This window comes from Hyla sarda, chromosome 13 (genome assembly GCF_029499605.1).
Source record: "Hyla sarda isolate aHylSar1 chromosome 13, aHylSar1.hap1, whole genome shotgun sequence".
NCBI classification, from domain to species: domain Eukaryota; kingdom Metazoa; phylum Chordata; class Amphibia; order Anura; family Hylidae; genus Hyla; species Hyla sarda.
Window position 1 is genome coordinate 49,746,142 of NC_079201.1, and position 20,277 is coordinate 49,766,418.

The window sequence follows — 20,277 nt, forward strand, 5'->3', positions numbered from 1 at the left end:
GTCCAGCTGACATAAGCTGCTTGATTACCTACCTATGCAAACTCAAACCTGGTGATACAGTTATTGACTCTCTTTCAATTCAGCCCCAGATATCACTTAGGCATTGGGTAATTGCTCCAGTGAAGTGCTTAGTGTCTCCCAGCACTAGCCATCTATACCTAAGACGATGGTGATCGACATTTTGGTACTCATATAGGGTGGCTCCTAGCTTTTCTAGATGGTCGCTATGTGAAATGTTTTCTGTTGTTAATTCTACTATGTCACTAGTACTTTCATATCCTGTGGATATTTGTTGGATATACTGTTCTTACTGCAATTTTGTTAAATACCTTCAATAAACCTTTGAATATGAAGAAAAAAAAAAAACACAAAGTTTCCTGATGATGAGAGGGTTGTGTGTTACAGAAAGTTTGTAATGCCAGTTTGAAAGTATTGCTTGGAGTACTTTCATCCCTTACCTGAGGGATAAAAAAAAAAATCTGTTCCTATCAGTTTAATATCTGATACGTCCCCTATTTGGGGACGATATATTAAATGGATTTTTGAGAACGGGGGCCGATTTCGAAGCTTGCTTCCGTCGCCCTATGCATTGACCCGATATGGCAGTATCTTCAGGGAGAAGTGCACCACCCCATTACAGTGTTAAAAAGAAAGATTCCTTGTTTCATTGCTACTTGCTTGCTGGCTAGCTAGTCCTGTGGGCCTTGCTGCTGCAGCCAAAAAAACAAAAGGTGGTGCCGCTTGTGTCTGGCCACTGTTGGAGAATCCAGGCACAGGACTGACTGCTGCTGCTGCTGCTGAATAAATGGCCTCCTTAATTGAATAATCTCAGCAGCTAGCACACCTGTGCAGGTTGGACATGACATGATAGGTAGCTGACTTTTAGCTGGTGGGTGCTGAATTTTCCTAATTGACATACATGGGGGTCTCCTGGCTGTTCACACAGGTGTGTCATTGCTGTTGATTGACCATGCATTGGTTCTGTGGTATTGGAAAGATAAAAACAAATGTTTCCGGACATCCGTTGCTCTAATGGATAGCTCATCAGCTTGCTGTCTAAGTCACGCATCAATATAGACCAAACTACAGAGGGTTAGGCTAGTCTATTGTGCGCCTAATGTATCAAAAGGCGCAAGGCCCTTGATAAATTCTGTGCACAGACTTTGAGATCTATGCTTTAGATTGTATTTAATCCTGCTCCAACATGGTCTTACATTTCGGCATACTTTCAGCCGATGCGACTTGTCGCTGAAAAGTCGCTTTTGATATATTCAGCACCAATGCATAATGTTCTAAAAATCCTCTAGAGCAAACGTCGCAGAAATCTCGCACATATTTAGACTGCGACTTTCTGTGCGACAAATATAGACAGGAAAAAACAGTATAAATCCTTAGAAAATTATCCCCCAGTGTCTCCATCTGCTGGCGGTATTGAATAAGCATTGCTGCAATGATAGGGTCTGAATAAGATGAAGAATAAGAAGAAAAATAAGAATAATACGCAGAGAAAAAAGGAGGAAGGAAGAAAATTTGCTGGTTATTTTAAGTCTGTTTGCATTAAGAGAGCACAGGAGAAGAGGCGGAGAGATTAGACTTTAGTTTCACAATTGGAGACTCTCTATAAGTTTAATAACGCTGGTCTAGAGGTGGATGCTGAAATTTGTGAAATTAAGGAAGAGATGAAGACAAGGTTGAAGGAAAGAGGAAGGAATATTGTTTACAGGGCTAAGGTGCAACATTTGGAGGAGAATGAACAATGTAGTCTATATTTTTTTAAAAAGTGTTTTAAGCCAAAGGGGGTCTTTAAGTCAGTTTTAACCTCTAGTGGTGAGGTGGTTGGTAGGAAGATGGAGGAGGAGGTTTGTAAATTTTATGAAACACTTTTTAGTAATGAAAGTAAAGCTGCTATTAATGAAATGGAAGACTACTGTAACATTTTAGAAGATCAAATTCCAGATGATGAGAAAGTTTTTTTGGTGGAAGATGTTAGTGAAAATGAAATTAGAATGGCGCTGAATGGAATGGCAAAAGGTAAAACCCCTGGTAGTGACGGCCTTCCAGCTGAGTTTTATGTTGTATTTTGGCCTCTTTTAAAAGATGTTTTTACTCGGGTTGTGCAATATGTTTTTAAGTTTGGGATTTTAGCTGATTCAATGAAGAAGGGAATTATCACACTAATACATAAGAAAGGTGACGAACGTGATATAAAAAAATTGGAGACCAATTTCATTGTTAAACAGTGACTATAAAATTATTGCTAAAATTGTTGCAAATAGGCTTAGGAATATTATTGGCCATATGGTAGGTAATTACCAAGTATGTGCTGTACCCGGGAGATGAATTACTGATAATTTATTGATTTTAAGGGATTTTATTTATTACTGTAATTTTAATAAGGTGCCTCTTTTTGTCGAGTCAGTGGATTTCGAGAAGGCCTATGATAAAGTCGCACACAAATTTATGTTTACGGCCCTAAAACATATGGGGATCCCAATGAAGTTATTACATGTTATTAAAGGGTTATATAATGGTGTTACTGGACAAGTTTTAATGAATCGCCATGTTGGTCCTGCTTTTAAGATTTTATCAGGGGTTCGGCAGGGTTGCCCACTCTCCCCAATCCTTTTCATCTGTGTAATAGAGGCCTTGTCAAAGAATGTTCAGAAAGACAAATGTGTTAAAGGAGTTTTTATACCTGGCAGTGGTGGGAGTGATCTTAAGGTTTTAAGCTACATGGATGATGTTGTGTTTACATGTACTTCAAAAGCAGATTTGAATAGAGTGAATTTGCATATTCAAATTTTTTGCTGTGTGGCCGGAATGTGTGTAAACTGGGGCAAATGTCATTTGGTGAATTTTGGGAAATGCGAAGATGTGTTGGTGTATGGAGTAGAGATAAAGGAGAATGTGGAAGTTTTAGGGGTCATTTTTGAAAAGAATCTTAAAGGAACAGAGACTTCTAACAAGCTGGACGGTAAAATTGAAAAGAAATTGAATTTTTGGAAATTGAGGAGTTTATCCCTTAAAGGGAAAGTACTTGTTATTAAGACTGTGATTTTACCTTTACTTTTATATACTGCAATAGTTATTTCATCTGGCAAGCTTTGGATGAGGAAGACAACAAGAAGACTTTTTGTTTTCTTTTGGGGATCCAAAATGGAAAAAATGAAAAGAGAGAAGGTAATGAGTACTGTAAAGAATGGTGGATATGACTTTCCAAATATTGATTTATTTTTAAAGTTACACTATTTTCTTTTAATTTTCAAGACGATTCAGTGCAATAGTAAAACAGCTGACATGTGTAAATATTTAGCAGGATGGTTGTTTTCTAAGTGGGGCTGGTGTGAGAGGGATCTGAGGAAACCAATGGCACTGATTATACCTACCTTTTATGTGGTTCTTCGGTCTTTCAATGATCAGTTTAATTTTAGCTCCTTGGGGAAACCTGAAAAGAAGAAAATAGAATATGAGTTGAGAAAGAGTGAAAAATTTAATGAAGTACCATTCTGTAATATTGCACAGTCACTTAAGATTTGGAGCCTTTTTAATTCCTTTGGTTTATCAAATAGACAAAAAGATGTGGTATGGATGTCTTACCATGGTTGCCTCCCAACTTGAGTGTTTTTAAGAGGAAGAGGAATAAGAGTGAGTGAACAGTGTCCAAGAGAGGGTTGTGGAGGTAAAGAAGATATTGTACATTTGTGGTGGGACTGTTTTTATGCCAAGGAAGTTTTTAGGCTTTTAACAAGATTTTTTATTGCACTAATGGGTTTTAATGATTTTACTTTTGAGAAAATTTTTATCGGTCAGGACTTTAACATGAAGAATGATGCACGTGTTACTTGGATAATTTTTTCTGTTTTTAAAGAAGTTTTATGGGACTCCAGGAATTTGCTTGTTTTTAAAAAAATTTCCATTTCTCCAAGTGAATGTAGGAGGTTGTTGCTCGGAAGACTTTTTATTGCATATTTATTAGATAAGAAGAGAATGGGAGAAGACAATGCTGAAAAGATCTGGAAATATACCCAATGGTGGAAACTGTAAGTCTGACCAGTTTATGTTTTGTTTTTTAAATGTTTTTGTTTTCCTTCAGCTTTCACTTTTTGGTTTTAAGTTCTTGACCCTCGGTTGCCTCTTTTATTGTCTTTCCGCTTGATGTTTTTTCAGACATTGTTTTAAGTGACGAGTCCTGGTAGGAGACCTGATAATCGATCTAACAATAGTCTGTAACTGAGAAGAAAAAAAAAATCTGTTCTTATCAGTTTTTCATGCCGGTGGGGCTGGTGGGGATGGGTGCTGCATGGAGGGTGCAGGTGTACCAGGGCTTTCCGGGGCTGGTTTTGAGGAATCAGCTCGACGGCGGCCCCGATGTGACCTGATCCCTCCGGGTCTCGCCACGAGGCTGAGAGGGTCTAGAGCCGAGGTACTTTTGTGCCTCGGGGAGTGGTGACCCCGAGGTGCCGAAACTCACTGGGAATACTGGCTCACTGAGTTGAAGCACGGGCACCATAATCTCTTCACCTTGTGGCACTCGCCTCTTGATTCCCGGCCTTCTGGCTAGGATCAGAGACATTTTTATAGATCCGGCCGGATGTCCGGGCAGTATATCTGCACACATTCACTTATTTATTTCTTTTTGTCTCACTGTGTCACTTTTTGCGTGTTGTGTGTTCACAGGATTTGTCAGGATGCGGTAGCCCTTCTGGGTGTCCCTCCTGGCGGTCTAGGGGAGGTGTGTGTGGCCATTAGATTCCGCACCTCCCTGCAAACACCCCTGGTACTCCTGCTTTGGCAGGGTACCTACTGTTATCGGCTCTGCGGGCAGATACCTTGGCTAATGCCAAGGGGGATGTCGGGAGCATTTGTGGTCCCCTAGTAGCTTCGGCGAAAAGGGACATTGAACCTGGAACCTCGCAGGTACCTTTTGGTCCGGAGGCGAAGGGTAAGGTTTGTTGGGGGGCCTCTCTCCTATCGGAGAAGGGCTTGCGATAGACCGCATCCTTTGTGCACGTTTATTTAGTGTAACACGTTTGCACTTTTTCTTGCACTTTGGGTGAATCGAGAGCACGTTCCTCGGCTTTAAAAAAAAAAAAAAATAGCCCATTTATTACTGATATGGAGATTGAATCCTATCTGAGAGGCTTTTGTGACAAGGTCATTCTCAAAAACTATGGAAAGACCAGTTTTGGAGCCTGGAATGGCAAGCGTGTGTATCTGGTTTCAGTTAAACAGTACCCTAAGGAGGAGTGTGCAGGCCTCCACCTGTGGTCTTCATTAACCGCAGCAGAGAATATTTGTTTTTTTTCTGGGATGCCTCAGTACTGCAGGGATTGCAAGAGGTGTGGGCATTCCACTGATTGCTGTGATCTGTGTTCAGAGTGCACCAATGCTAAACATCAAGCTGAGGAATGTCCTGCACGAGAATTAACACAGTGTGAACAGCAGTGTAAGGATGTGGTGGAGGAACAAGTGAAGGATATGCAGGAAGGTGCGGAGGAGAAAGCAAAGGAAAAGGAGGAGGAGGAGGAAAGGAAGGAGAAGGAGGCTGAAAAGAGGAGGAAGGAGGAGGAGGAAAAGAAAATGGAGGCTGAGAAAAAGAAAATGGAGGCTGAGAAAAGAAAGTGGAGGCTGAGAAAAGAAAGTGGAGACGGAGAAAAGAAGGAAGGCTAAGGAAAAAAAGAAAATAGAGACTGAGAAAAAGAAAGAGGAGGAGCTTAAAAAGTTGGAGGTGGATAAGAGGAGGGAGGATCTAAGAAAGAGGATGGAGGCTGAGAAGGCAAAAAAAGAGAAGAAAGCTAAAGCATCTAGGGAGGAGGCAGTTGGTCAACCAGGGCCATCGCCACAGGAGGAAGGGAAGGTGTGTTCAGTGGTGGTGGAGACCCCTCAGAGTGGCCAGAGTCAGCTCCCTTGTGCCCAAGAAATGATGGAGACTGATTCAAGGAGGTTAAAGAGGAGCTCCAGCGAGAAAGAAGAGGTTGTGGAGGAGGTGTTCGTTGGAGAAAAAAAAGTTGAAGTGGAAGTTTTTGGAGAGATCCTGTCTCCTTTGAGTTCTGCTGAAGGAGACTTGCAGATTGATGAGGATCCTAATATTTCTGATGAGGGCGGGGGAGCTAGCCCTGGTATCATTGTCAGAAGATGAACATTAAAACAGCTTACCTGAATGTACAGGGTATTAAAAACTCACAAAAAAGCTGCATTATATGATTTTCTTAATAATGAAGGTTTGGAAGAATGTCATTTAGAGAAAAAACTCAACTATGATTTCAAGGAACACTGGAATGGTCAAGCTCTCTTTTCTGGAGGGAATGAGCAAAACAGTGATGGGATTGTTTTTTTATGCAGCAACGAATGGACTATTGAGGACTCCTTAGAAATACATCCAGGTAGGATCCTAATGGTTAATGTTAAAAAAAACTAATGTAAGAATTAAATGTTTCTGCATGTATGCCTATACAGAAAAGAGGAAAAGAATGGAATTATTTGAAACTCTGCAGTTATTTTTGTCCGGTGGAGATTTTAATTGCCATGTGGAAGACAAGAAGGACGGTTCGTATCAACAATAAATCTAAAAGATGTGTGGATCAGCTGTGGAGGTAAGAAGGAGGATGAAATTACTTGGAGTAGTAGGACATCTAAATCAAGAATTGACAATTTTTTTGTATCAGATCACTTTTAGTGCCATTCTTTTAAGGCAGATACCAGCTGTTTTTCGGATCATTAAGTGCACTTTATCTTGCAAAAATATGGAGACTAAGAAACCCACACACTGGAAGCTAAACACCTCTCTGTTAGAAGATACGGATATTAAGAACAGTTTTTTACAAAAAAATGCTCCTCAAGAGAAATCGGCTTGCAGATATTTTTGATTGGTGGGACTTTTTTAAGGAGCAGGCTAAATTATTTTTTATTCGTATCAGTAAGAAAAAGGTGCAAGAGAGGAAGAAGTTGTATGTTTCATTGAATGCAAGATTACAGTGTTTTTATACTTTTAGGAATAGTGGAGTAGACATGGAAGAGGATATAGAATACACTAGAGGTGAGATTAGTAGGCTCTTAAGACAAAAAGGAAAGGAAATTATTTTCCAGAGTTCAGGTTCTTGAGGAAGACGAAAAATGTTCAAAATTCTTTTTCACAAAAATTAGTGATAAGAAAGATTTTATTGAGTGTTTAGAAGGAGAGTCGATATTAGAAGGGAAACTTAAGAAAGCAAAAGGTTTTTATGATGATTTGTTCTCAGTAAAAAATATTGATAGTTCTCTCAAAGATCATTTTATGGGGGTTTTGGATAAAGAGCTTAATAGTGGAGAAAAGAATATATTATGTGACAACCTTACTAAAGATGAAATTTTTAAAACCATTAATTCATTTCAGAATGTAAAAACTCCTGGTTTAGATGGGCTTCCTATAGAATTTTATAAATTTTATTGGGATATTTTTGGAGACGTTTTTGGTGAAATTGTTTTTAAGGTGTGGTCTTCTTTTAACATTCCAAAATCTTGGTCTGAGGGTCTGATTGTTTTAATCTACAAAAAAAAGGTGAAAGCGAACTAATTAAAAACTGGAGGCCTATTACGCTTTTAAATTCCGATTATAAGATCTATGCGAAATTATTAGCTAACCGTTTTAAAGAAGTTGTAGCCTCAGTAGTAGACATAGACCAGTCATGTGCAGTACCAAAAAGGAAAATTTTAGATTAATTGGTTTTAGTACGTGATATCATTTGGGATGTGAAAGAGAGAAAGCAAGACTTGGCCTTAGTCTCTTTTGATTTTGAGAAAGCCTACGATCGCGTATCGCATGATTTTTTATTTTCTGTATTGAGTAAAATAGGTTGTCCCCAAAATTTTATTAATCAGGTAAAATCTCTTTATAGTTCGAGTTTTAGTAAAATTTCAATTAATGTTTTTTTTTATCTGAGAAGGTTTCTATTAAGTTTGGTGTAAAACAAGGCTGTCCTTTGTCCCCAATTTTATTTATTTGTGCTATTGAACCCCTTTTATGTGATGTTCGAAAAGATAAGGTGATTAATGTTTTTTTTTATACCTGGTAGTAATAATGAACAGGTGAAGGTCGTTGCTTATATGGATGACAAAACTTTTTTTGTACAGGATTCCAAAGGTTTGAACAGAGTTTTACGAACGGTGGAATGGTTTTGTGGTGCGTCAGGTTTTAAAGTAAACATTGAGAAATCTGGTGTTTTAACTTTAGGTAACTTGGCGCTTGACTCCAGTTGTAAACTACTATAATTAACAGAGATTAAAATTTTGGGTATATTTTTTTCGGAATCTTGTGGCAATATAAAAATTGGGAGTCACTGCTTGAGAGAGTAAGGAAAAAGATAGATTTTTGGAAGTTAAGATGTTTAACTCTGGAAGGCAAGATCTTAATCATTTAGCAAGTTTTACTCCCAATGATTTTATATGTCTCCGCTGTTTTTTTTTCCACCACTTAATTTTATGAAAAGAATTATTAAAACCTGTTTTACATTTTTTTGGAAATCAAAGATGGAGAGAGTTAGGAGAGAGGAACTGTACAAGTGTAAGAAGAAGGGAGGTAAGAGCTTTCCAGATATTAAAACATTTTTGCAACGCAAATCTGGCATACTGTGTAAGCACTTTATTAGGACCTTTTTCTAGAATTAAGAGTTTTATTATTTATATCCTTGGATTTTATGTTAGGAAATACAAGTGGCTTCAGATTAATCTTAACAGACCATATACATTTTTACCACCTGAACATTACATTATTTTAGAGAGAATTTTAGGAGAATATAAGTTATCTGCTGTAAATTTGAATGTACTAGTGTGTCATAGAAAAGTTTAAAATTTTTTAGATGAGGGCGCTTTAGTTAGCCAAATTTGTAATTTTAGTTCTGAAGTCACAGGGAAAATATGGGTAAATGTGAATCTTCTGTTTTTATTGAATGAGCACAAGGATCTCCTCTGGTGTATAGTTAAAGATTGTTTGCCAACAAGAGAATTTCAACATAGGAGATGATTGGTGAGGTATGAACGATGCCCAAGATCACGATGTGGTTCAAGTGAAACCCCTTTGCATGTGTTTTGGAATTGCAGTTTTGCACAAGATGTTTGGAGGAAAATAAGTATTTTAATTAAGATGTTGAGTAGGGTGCTTTTCCTTGATTTTAACACAGTGTTTTATGGAAGATGGAAGATTTTTAAGTTGTTTGGTGTATTTTAACCTGTGTAAAGATGGCTTTGTGGAAGGTGAGGAATATTTTGGTCTTAAAAAAAAAAGAAGATTTATCTGGTGAGAAATGTGTTAGATTAAGCTTAGGATACTTATATTTATATTATTGGAGGGATAGAATTCATTTAGGGGAAGAAAAAGCTGAAGAAGTTTGGAAATTCAGTTTATGGAATACACTTACTTTATAATATTTTAGTTTTTTTCTAGAAGATTAAAAAAAAGAGAGGAAATAATAAACCGGTCAGTGCAAAAATGATTGATGGTCAATAATAAAAATAAAAAAATATTAAGTATAAATGAAATAGAAAGTGAGAGTAGTCCATGATGATGGTATTTTCTGTCTTAAATAACAACTTAAAATATGAGATGGTTGCTTTGAGACTTGAGTTCTGAGTGGAAAAAAAATTACAGGAGATCTGGTCAGAAGGCACTCGGGTGCCCCTCTCCTCAGCCTTGCGTAATCGCCCAGGTTTATTGCCTGGGCTTCACCCGCTTGCTGCTATAGGGGAGAGGGCTTAGTCCCAGGGTAACGAGTTGCGATCGCCTCTCAAGACCTTCGGGTTAAGAGAGGTTTGTTGCGGAGGAGGAGAATAGAGCCATGGATGATGATCCGGATCCAGGTTCTGTGGCGGCGTACGCCCGGATCAAAAACACCTTGACAATTATTCTCTTGGATGACATAAAGCAGGCGGATTATGTCAAATTTTTGGTAGAGGACGTGCTCATGGGCGTTTTTAGCACTCGAAAAGATGAAATCTTGGTGATCCAGGACTACCCTAGGCGTAAGATCTTCGATGTCACCTTTTTACAAAATGGGCCTATGAGAGATATTATGAAGCAAGCTGTGGAGAGTAAAGATCGAAGGCTGAAGGTAGTCCGGATCTTGGAGTACGTCCTCGATGATACAAAAATGGTGGTAGTTAAAATGTATTCCCTTTTGCCAACCTATATGATGTCGAAGCTTTCCTGGCAGCCTACATTAAAAAGGTTATTTGCAAGGGCAAAATCTTAAATAGCTGTGGAATCTGGACCTTAATTTGGCGATTTGAGGTCACATGCGCAAATGATCCCAGCTTTCCAGGGGGAATACGACTATCATCAGCATGTTTTAAGTTAAATAATATGTGTGGAGACCTCTTTTTTACAGGGAATACCAATCTTCTGCAGGAAGTGTTACCAATATGGACACACTAAAGAAAACTGTGAAAGTTCATGTAAAAATGCGGAAGCACACAACATAAAACAGAAGAATGCACGAACGGAGGGAGGTGTAATTTTTGTCAAAAACTTGGTCACCTTTTTTCCTCTTGTCCCCACAGACCGCCACACACAGAGCAGCAAGAGCAACCCAGGAGGCAACAAGGACAGCAGCCAAGGCACCAGCCAAAGCAAGCGGAGCCATCATTTGCCCCCCCACAAAAGGAGGTAAGCAGCAGGAAGGAGACTGAGCAAGCCCCCCCCTCCCCCCCGGGCAAAGGAGGATAAAGGCATAAGGGGCCCAAAAGAGCTGAGGTCTGTCAAAAGAAGAGCTGGTGAGAGGCAATTAACCAACCCTGAGCAAAGTGCAGAGATTGAAGGGGAACAAGTGGCAATGGAAACTACTCTTCAGCAGCCTCTTGTTCAGTACACTACTGAGTGCGAGCAAATGTTCTTATAAAGTACTGCCTTTTATGTTTTACCAATGTGTTTTCCGATCATAAATTATATTTTAAGGTTAAAAGTGATTTTAAACGGAGTACCTGTAGTAATGCCTGGCAGTTAAGCGTGTCCCTTTTAGAAGATCCGCAGGTTTTATCTGATTTTATCACTTTTTACAAGGAATGCAGACGTGATAAAAACCCCAACATCCCCATCAGTGTGTGGTGGGAAAAAATTAAAAGGAAAATAAAAGATTTTTTTATTGGTGTTGGGGTTAAAAAAGCTAAAGAAAAACATGAATTTTATGCTTTTTTTAAATACTCGTCTGATGACCCTGTATAAGTTCAGAGCACATGGCATAGAAGTAGAAAAATAAATTATTGATCTGAAAAAAGAAATTGCCCAATGCCTGGAGCAGAAAGGAAAATAAATTATTTTTAGATCCAGAATTAAACATCTGGAAGAAAATGAAACCTGCTCCAGGTATTTTTTTAAAGAAAATAACAGATTAAAAAAAAGTGCTAATTGAAAATGTTGAAGGTGAGAATGATATACAGGGCATTTTAAAAAAAAAGGTGCAAGAATTTTATGCACATCTTTTTAGTGTTAAAAATATTGATGAAAGTTTTATGAATGACTCGTTAAAGGAGATCACCAATTTTTTAGATCCTGTCTCACATATTTTTTTATTGCAGGAAATTTCGGAGCAGGAGGTTTTAGAGACTGTTAAAAGTTTTAAAACAGGTAAAGTACCTGGACCGGATGGTATACTGTTACGCCGAGCGCTCCGGGTCCCCGCTCCTCCCCGGAGCGCTCGCAACATCCTCGCAATTGCAGCGCCCCGGTCAGACCTGCTGACCGGGTGCGCTGCGATACCTCTCCCAGCCGGGATGCGATTCGCGATGCGGCAGGCGCCCGCTCGCGATGCGCATCCCGGCTCCCGTACCTGACTCGCTCTCCGTCGGTCTTGTCCCGGCGCGCGCGGCCCCGCTCCCTAGGGCGCGCGCGCGCCGGGTCTCTGCAATTTAAAGGGCCACTGCGCCTCTGATTGGCGCAGTTAGCTTAATTAGTGTGTTCACCTGTGCACTCCCTATTTCTACCTCACTTCCCCTGCACTCCCTCGCCGGATCTTGTTGCCATTGTGCCAGTGAAAGCGTTTCCTTGTGAGTTCCTAGCCTGTGTTCCAGACCTCCTGCCGTTGCCCCTGACTACGATCCTTGCTGCCTGCCCCGACCTTCTGCTACGTCCGACCTTGCTCTTGTCTACTCCCTTGTACCGCGCCTATCTTCAGCAGTCAGAGAGGTTGAGCCGTTGCTGGTGGATACGACCTGGTTGCTACCGCCGCTGCAAGACCATCCCGCTTTGCGGCGGGCTCTGGTGAATACCAGTAGCAACTTAGAACCGGTCCACCAGCACGGTCCACGCCAATCCCTCTCTGGCACAGAGGATCCACCACCTGCCAGCCGAATCGTGACATATACCCATTGAGTTTTATGTTACTTTTTATGATATTTTAAAAGAAAATTTGTTTTCCCTTTTTACAGAGGTTTTTAGGTCTAAGATCCTCCCAGGCTCATGGAAGAAGGTTGATGTCTCCCTGTTATTCAAAAAGAGAGACAGGTCTGAACTCAAAAACTGTAGACCAATCACCCTTCTGAACTGTGACTACAAAATAATGGCAAAGTTGTGTGCAAACCGCTTAAAAAATGTGATTAGCAAAATAATACATTCTAACCAGGTCTGTGGGGTGCCTGGGAGGAGTATATGGGAGAACTTAAACCTTATAAAAGACATAATTAGCGATACCAAGACAAGAAAAGGAAAATATTTTATCCATAGATTTTGAAAAAGCATTTGACAGGGTATCGCATTTTTATCTTTTTATGGTTTTAGAAAAAATGGGTATACCTGAGGGCTTTTTATTGTCTCTTAAAGCTTTTTATGACAACTGCACAAGTAAGATTTTAGTAAATGGTTTTAAGACTCAGGACGTGGTTTTAAACTCCGGAGTGAAGCAAGGTTGTCCCTTGTCCCCACTACTCTTCATTTGCACACTGGAGCCTCTTTTATGTGCAATGAGGAAAGACAAACAGATCTACAGAATCCCCCTGCTGGGAGGGGGGGGGACTAGAGGCGAAGGTAGTGGGGTACATGGATGACGTGGCGGTGTTTTGCAGGGACGCCCCATCGCTTCAAAAAACACTTAAGCAAATACAGTATTTTTGTTGCGCCTCTGGTTTTAAAGTTCATTTTAATAAAAGTAATATTTTAAATATAGGCGGAATGCTTTTAAAAGATGTGCCCGTTCCTGAGTCTGAGTCGGTGCAGATTTTAGGTGTCTCCTTTGATGAGTCTAATACTGGTTTTAAAAGCTGGGACTTGGTGGCTTAAAAAATAATCCAAAAGATATATATGTGGAATATGCGGAAATTATCCACGGAAGGGAAAGTTTTAATTACAAAAATGGTGCTTTTTACCTATTTTATTGTATCTGAGTATGGTATTTCCACCCCCAGAAAGACTTTTTAATAAGATTAATAAAGCTTGTTTTACTTTCTTTTGGAGTTCTAGGAGTGAAAAGCTAAAGAGAGAAATTGTTATTAAACCTAGCTCCAGGGGTGATAAGGACTTTCCAGATTTTAAAGCTTTCCTTTTAATCAAATTTTTCTGCATGTGTTTTATTACTGTTTTTAAAGATAATTACTGGTCTTATTTTGTTCGTGTTAACACTGGTTATTTTATGAGGAGGAATGGGGGGTTTTCCACAGTTTTAAGTTGTCCCAATTCTTTGAATTTGCCACCACAGTACGTGATTTTAGAGAAAATTTTAAACCGGTACAACTTAAAGAGGAAAAGCATTCAAGATTTGAGTAACAGCAAAAAATTAAGGAATTAAAAGAATGTTGTTTTATCACTCCCATAAAAAATTTTAGCGAGCAAAAATGAAAAAATTTTTGGGAAAATGGTAAACATTAACTATATTTTAAATTCGCAGAAGGACCTGGCTTGGAGCAGCGTACACGAATGTCTTCCATGCTGGGCATTCCAGCACCGAAGAAGGATGGCCCACACTGCAATCTGCCCGAGGGAGGGCTGCCAGGAAGAAGAGACCGTACACCATTTATTCTGGACTTGTTTTTATTCACAAGCTATATGGACTAAAATACTCCCTCTGGCAAGACAGATAACAGGAATAAAGGAAATGAACATTGCAGCAGTTTTCTATGGTTGTCTGGAATGCCCAAAAAGGACTCAAGAAATTATGGCATGGAAGATCATAAACTGTGTAAAAGCTGCTCTATGAAAAGCCAGGAATAGTTTATTATTCAAATATGAACTTTTATCTGTGATATCTGTTTTTATGAAATGTAGCAGTATTTTTTATTGGATAAAAAAGATTCCCACTTTTATCAAGAAAATGGTTACAAAAAGTGTGGAGCTTTATATTGTAAAGCCACCATGTGCCCATTTTATTGTATTTATTTGTAATGTATTATTGTTTTTTTATTGATTTGATGTAAAATTGATATTTTTTCAATAAAGTCACCCGATTAAGGGGTAGCCAACTTAAAAAAAGAAATCTGCTCGCTTGGTCTGACTGGAAGGTTCCCGGGGTACCCGTGCCTTGGCCTTGGGGGATCGCTCTATCTATATGGTAGAGCTTCACCCCCTTGCTGCTTTTGGGATTACGGCTTACTCCCTGGGAAACGAGAGGCGGGCGGCCCACATTGCTTGGTTGCAAGGGGAGGTTCGGAGGATTTTTCGGCAGTGGTACAGCATGGCGGGAATTCCAGAGTACGCTCGGACCCAAAACGCTGTCCTTTTTATCATGGAGGAGGATGTAAGACAGCAAAAGGATTTGGACTTTCTGGTCGTGGAGTTGCTGTTCGGGCTTTTCCATGTACCTAGATCGGAGATTCTGACAGTCATGGACTCTCCGAAGCGAGGAGTCTATGACGTGACCTTTGCAAGTAAGTCTTCGTATGGAACTTTTATGGAGATCATAGAGAAGACTAAGAACCATCCAAAGAGAGACGGAATTAAAATTGTGGAACATTTCGCGGACAATTCTAAATTGTTCATGGTGAAAATGTACTCGCCGTATGTGAAGGAGGGGGACATCAAGCTCTTTCTCCAACAATACTGCGACAAGGTGGAAGAGAGAGGAAAAGTCTTAAACCAACATAACCTGTGGACTGGAAAGTGGAAGTTTATGTGTAGACTTAAAGAAGATGCAGGAAAACCTGGAAAATTGTTGTTCCCGCTGGCCCGTTTTAAGGTCGCTAAGGCTACTGTGGACTTGTTTTTCCCTGGTATGAGAATCTTCTGCAAAAATTGCAAGGAGTACGGCCACGAAGCATGTGAGAAGAAAATCTGTACTAATGTTTAAAGGAGGGCCATTCTTTTTCAGAATGTGGCCAGAACAAAACCTGCAGGCTTTGCAGAAAAACTGGGCATTTCTTTCAGACTTGCCCAGAGAAGAAAGTAAGTACAGAGGTGAAAGGTGTAGAAAAAATGAAAAGGAAAGAAAGAAAGGAAGAAGATATAGTGCCGGAGGCGAAAAAGCTTCCTTGGCGGAAAAGAAAGTTTCTGAAATAGAAGAAGTGTTTTCTGAAGAAGTAATGAAGAAGAACAAGGAAAAAATTGTCCTTGAGTATGCTGGAGAATTGGGAGAAGTATTGGAAATTTATAGAAGATCTGGTAAAACTAAAAATGAAGGTAAATACCCGCCTTGAAGAAGGGGAAAAGTGTTACAGTCTCTAAAGGGTGACGTGGGACGCTTCATGGTCATAAAGTGGAGCCATGGTTGTTGCGCCCGATCAGGAATTGTCTGAAGAGTGGTAGTCTTTTGTCTGGTTTAATTGATTATTTATTTAGCGGTTTTTGCTTGGAGAAAAGGCATGATTTTGTACTTTAATTTGAAGTTTTGAGTTTTTATTTCATTTTTTTATTTTGGAAATGAATAAAAAAGGGTTACCTGATGATGAACACAAAATTGAGTTTCACATAAGATCTTGGAACTCTGAGTGAGTTCTGAGGGCAACTTAAAAATCTGTTCTTATCAGTTTAATATCTGATACGTCCCCTATCTGGGGACCATATATTAAACTGATTTTTGAGAACGGGGGCCGATTTCGAAGCTTGCTTCCGTCGCCCTATGCATTGACCCGATATGGCAGTATCTTCGGGTACAATGCACCACCCCATTACAGTGTTAAAAATAAATATTCCTTGTTTCATTGCTACTTGCTTGCTGGCTAGCTAGTCCTGTGGGCCTTGCTACTGCTGCAGCTGAAAAACGAAAGGTGGTGCCGCTTGTGTCTGGCCGCTGTTGGAGAATCCAAGCACAGGACTGACTGCTGCTGCTGAATGAATGGCCTTCTTAATTGGATAATCTCAGCAGCTAGCACACCTGTTCAGGTTTTACATGACATGATAGGTAGCTGTCTTTTAGCTGGTGGGTGCTGAATTTTCCTAATTGACATACATAAGGGTCTCCTGGCTGTTCACACAGGTGTGTCATTGCTGTTGATTGACCATGCATTGCTTCTGTGGTATTGGAAAGATAAAAACAAATGTTTCCGGCCATCCGTTGCACTAATGAATAGGTCATCAGCTGGCTGTCTATGTCCCGCATCAATATAGACCAAACTACAGAGGGTTAGGCTAGTCTATTGTGCGCCTAATGTATCAAAAGGCGCAAGGCCCTTGATAAATTCTGTGCACAGACTTTGAGATCTATGCTTTAGACTGTATTTAAACCTGCTCCAACATGGTCTGACATTTCTGGATACTTTCAGCCGATGCGGCTTGTCACTGAAAAGTCGCTTTTGATCAATTCAGCACCAATGCATAATGTTCTAAAAATCCTCTTGAGGAAAAGTTGCAGAAAAGGCGCACATATTTAGGCTGCAACTTTCTGTGCGACAAATGTAGACAGGAAAAATCAGTATAAATCCTTTGAAAATTATCCCCCAGTGTCTCCATCTGCTGGCGGTATTGAATAAGCATTGCTGCAATGATAGGGTCTGAATAAGACGAAGAAGAAAAATAAGAATAATATGCAGAGAAAACAGGAGGAAGGAAGAAAAACATGGAAAAATTTGAGGAAAAGAAGGGAGAAAAGGGTGAAAACGGGGTTAAAAATGAATTTGGCGAAGAAATATATATATATATATATATATATATATATATATATATATATACATATATATAAATGTATTCTCCATTGAGATCCCATTAGTGAGACTATATGTGTAAAACTTAATGGAAATGTAAAGTGTATGTTCACAAATGCCAGAAGCCTAGCAAATAAAATGGGGGAGCTTGAGGCCTTGATACTGGAGGAACATATTGATATAGTTGGGGTCACTGAGACATGGCTGGACTCCTCGCATGACTGGGCTGTTAATCTGCAGGGGTTTACATTGTTTCGCAAGGATAGAATGAACAGAAAAGGTGGTGGAGTCTGTCTGTATGTAAGAAGTGGTATGAAAGTCAATGTGAACGATGCCATAGTGTGTGATGATTCTGAGGAGGTGGAATCACTGTGGGTAGAATTACAAAAGGAGGGAAATACTGAAAAAATAATATTTGGTGTAATTTACAGACCCCCTAATATCACTGAAGAGATAGAAGGTCGGCTGTATAAACAAATAGAGAGGGCCGCCCGGGCAGGTACAGTGGTAATAATGGGAGATTTTAACTATCCAGATATAGATTGGGGCCGGGGGTTGGCTAAAACTACAAAGGGGAGAAAATGCCTAAATTTATTGCAGGATAATTTTATGGGCCAGTTTGTGGAGGACCCAACAAGAAGTGATGCCTTGTTGGATCTGATCATTTCCAACAACGCAGAGCTGGTTGGTAATGTAACTGTGAGGGAAAACCTTGGTAATAGTGACCACAATATAGTTACTTTTGACTTAAAATGTAGAAAACAAAGACAGACGGGGAAAGCAAAAACATATAACTTTAAAAAGGCAAACTTCCCTGGGTTGAGGGCTGCACTACAGGACATAGACTGGGGGGAGGTGTTCTCAAATGCTGATGCAGAAGGTAAATGGGACATCTTTAAATCAACTCTATATAACTATACAGCTAAATATATACCAAAGGGGAACAAATATAAACGATTAAAACTAAATCCTACATGGCTGACAAATGAGGTTAAAAGAGCAATAAACAACAAAAAAATAGCCTTCAAAAAATACAAATCTGATGGGTCAGCTATAACATTTAAACAGTACAAGGAGCTTAATAAAATCTGTAAAAATGTAATAAAAACTGTAAAAATTCAAAATGAGAGACAGGTGGCCGAAGAAAGCAAAACTAATCCTAAATATTTTTTTAGATATATAAATACAAAAAAACCAAGGACAGAGCATGTAGGACCCCTTAATAATGATAATGGGGAGGTTGTCACGGGCGATCAAGAGAAGGCGGAGCTACTGAATGGGTTCTTTAGTTCTGTATATACTATGGAAGAAGGAGCTGACATTGGTCAGGTCAGTGCTGGTAACACATCATATAATGTATTGAACTGGCTTAATGTAGAGATGGTACAAGGTAAGTTAAGTAAAGTAAATGTAAGCAAATCTCCAGGGCCGGATGGACTACACCCAAGAGTTCTTAGAGAGGTAAGTTCAGTAATATCTGTACCCTTGTTCATGATATTTAGAGATTCTCTGGTGTCTGGTATTGTGCCAAGAGACTGGCGCAAGGCTAATGTGGTACCAATCTTCAAGAAGGGCTCTAGGTCTTCGCCAGGCAATTATAGACCGGTAAGTCTAACGTGCATTGTGGGTAAATTGTTTGAAGGACTTATAAGGGATTACATACAGGAATACATAGGGGATAATAGTATTATAAGTGATAGCCAGCATGGGTTTACTAAGGATAGAAGTTGTCAAACCAATCTAATTTGCTTTTATGAAGAGGTGAGTAGAAGCCTTGACAGAGGAATGGCTGTGGATATAGTGTTTCTGGATTTTGCCAAAGCGTTTGATACTGTCCCTCACAGACATCTGACAGGTAAGTTAAGGTCCTTGGGCTTGGAAACTTTAGTTTGTAACTGGATTGAACACTGGCTCATGGATCGTACCCAGAGAGTGGTGGTAAATGATTCGTACTCTGATTGGTCCCCGGTTATTAGTGGTGTACCCCAAGGTTCAGTACTGGGCCCGCTGCTGTTTAATTTATTTATCAATGATATAGAGGATGGTATTAACAGCTCTGTTTCTATCTTTGCAGATGACACCAAGCTTTGTAGCACGGTACAGTCTATAGAGGATGTGCATAAGTTACAAGATGACTTGGATAGACTAAGTGTCTGGGCATCCACTTGGCAAATGAGGTTCAATGTGGATAAATGTAAAGTTATGCATCTGGGTACTAATAACCTGCATGCGTCGTATGTCTTAGGGGGGATTAAACTGGCAGAGTCACTGGTAGAGAAGGATCTGGGTGTACTTGTAGATCACAGACTACAAAATAGCATGCAATGTCAGGCTGCTGCTTCCAAAGCCGGCAGGATATTGTCATGTATAAAAAGAGGCATGGACTCGAGGGGCAGGGACATAATACTCCCCCTTTATAAAGCATTGGTACGGCCTCACCTGGAATATGCTGTTCAGTTTTGGTCGCCTGTTCATAAAAGGGACACTGCGGAGTTGGAAAGGGTGCAGAGACGCGCGACTAAACTAATATGGGGCATGGAACATCTTAGCTATGAGGAGCGATTAAAGGAGTTACAATTGTTTAGTCTTGAGAAGAGACGTTTAAGGGGGGATATGATAAACGTATATAAGTATATAAATGGCCCATACAAAAAATATGGAGAAAAACTGTTCCAGGTTAAACCCCCCCAAAGGACGAGGGGGCACTCCCTCCGTCTGGAGAAGAAAAGGTTTAGTCTAAAGGGGCGGCACGCCTTCTTTACCGTGAGGACTGTGAATTTATGGAACGGTCTACCTCAGGAACTGGTCACAGCAGGAACAATTAACAGCTTTAAAGCAGGGTTAGATACATTCCTGGAACAAAATAACATTAATGCTTATGCAGAATTATAAAACTACATCCCTTTCCCTTATCCCCTTACATCCTTCCCTTCAATCCCCTGGTTGGACTTGATGGACGTATGTCTTTTTTCAACCATACTAACTATGTAACTATGTGTCTCGGGAACTGCCCAGTTAGGAAGAGGTTTGCTATGGGAATTTGCATCTAAACTGGGCGTTTCTCGAGACAGGTGTCATCAGAGAGCACTTAAACAGAAAAGAACAACCTTAAACAGAAAGAGATATTGCTGCTGCATCCAGAACCCTTAGCACTGTGCTATGATGTCACTCAATACCACTGACATCGCGAGATGTAAACAACATCTCACCTTTGCTGTGTATGTGGCCATGGAGATGGTGATGTCGTCT

The 20,277-nt window shown here is 39.9% G+C and overlaps 2 non-coding genes across 2 annotated transcripts; both read left to right on the forward strand.

Moving 5' to 3' along the window:
• The first annotated feature begins 444 nt into the window (after positions 1-444).
• Positions 445-632, forward strand: LOC130297851 (U2 spliceosomal RNA). The gene has a single exon (XR_008849716.1). It is a non-coding gene; the product is annotated as a U2 spliceosomal RNA (small nuclear RNA).
• Positions 633-15,856: 15,224 nt separating this feature from the next.
• LOC130297823 (U2 spliceosomal RNA) lies at positions 15,857-16,054 on the forward strand. Its single transcript, XR_008849693.1, has one exon. It is a non-coding gene; the product is annotated as a U2 spliceosomal RNA (small nuclear RNA).
• Positions 16,055-20,277: the final 4,223 nt, after the last annotated feature.